The sequence below is a fragment of the Lepisosteus oculatus genome, chromosome 21, assembly GCF_040954835.1.
Source record: "Lepisosteus oculatus isolate fLepOcu1 chromosome 21, fLepOcu1.hap2, whole genome shotgun sequence".
NCBI classification, from domain to species: domain Eukaryota; kingdom Metazoa; phylum Chordata; class Actinopteri; order Semionotiformes; family Lepisosteidae; genus Lepisosteus; species Lepisosteus oculatus.
Genome location: NC_090716.1, coordinates 7,741,419 through 7,742,648, shown reverse-complemented (window position 1 = coordinate 7,742,648; position 1,230 = coordinate 7,741,419). Strand labels below are relative to the sequence as shown.

The 1,230-nt window shown below is 39.5% G+C and overlaps 1 protein-coding gene across 2 annotated transcripts in view; it reads right to left on the bottom strand.

Annotated features, from left to right (window-relative positions):
• Positions 1 to 1,230, bottom strand: part of elp4 (elongator acetyltransferase complex subunit 4) — a 134,979-nt gene that overhangs the window by 159 nt on the left and 133,590 nt on the right. The gene's annotated exons all lie outside the window — the stretch shown is intronic.

Genomic DNA, 1,230 nt, shown 5'->3' with positions numbered 1-1,230 from the left:
TACGCTACTTCAAAGCCAGACTTTAATTAAAGTATGTTTGCTCACAATAAGTTGAGAGGGTTATGATGTGTTTTGTTTTTTTGTGGATGGGTGTGTTTGTGTGGTGTTGACATATCGTAAACAGATGGGCAACGTCAGGGAGAGAGGACAGAACAGACTGGCACAGACCCGCCTGGCACTGTGATTGGAACAGGTACAGCTGTGGAGTGCTATATTTTAAGCACTCTCTGCCCTGCCCACCTACTGTATCAGCAGTCTGCCACACATACAGCCCTGAAGAGTGCAAAGATTTTGACAGGATGGCACATGTAGCTTTACAGACACAGCTTACCAAGACAGGGGGGATACTTGTATTAATATACAATTGGTGGCAATCTTCATTTTAGTTTGAATACTGTGTATCACTGATAGTCTTAATGAAAAAGAATGCACATGTTTATTAGTTTTATACTGTAAATGCCTACATGTGTACGACAGCCTTAAAGGAGTGGTTTGTTAATTAATAATTCAAGGTATTTCAAAAGATAAATACATTGGAAAGATATTGACTGGACCTACACAGTGATCAATAATCCATTTCTGATTACTTCATTTTGTTAGGCCATGGATCCTGCTGATGTTAAGCCCAGCAATTCCTGTCCATCTTTCTGTATTATGTTTGTCTGTTTATCTCGCAGCTCTATCCATCTGCCTCTCTGTATACATGTAAATAGTATAATTAGGGATTTTTGCTAAGGTTCAAGACACAAGGCTTTGCGTCAGTGAAACATGAAGTGAATTGTATGAGACCAGAGTAATGGCATGAACATTCAGTTCAGTTCATTACCCAACTTTGTAATTCCAGATGTGGCCTTTCACAGCCATTATGTCTCAGGAGAATTGCTCAGCTGAAGGCTGATTCCAAAACAAAATACATTGATTCTAATATGTCTGTGAATCATTGCTTTAAAGTCATAAAAATACATCTGCAGATTTTCAGTGTTGAAAACATTTGAGTTTTTTTCTTCAAAACAGGAGGACTACGATCCCTTGGAGGACTAAGAGATGTGCAATCAAACATATTCCTTTTCAAGACACAGAAAGGTATGCCAAAAGAAGGCCTTTTGGTTTTCAGTGCTGGAGTTGGGGAGTTTTTTTGAAGGAGGCAGTGGATAGGTTAGTTGCACATCTGCCTCTGGTTTTGTACAAAGCCCGTTGGGTTTAGCAGCAACAAGGCATATGCTACTTAGC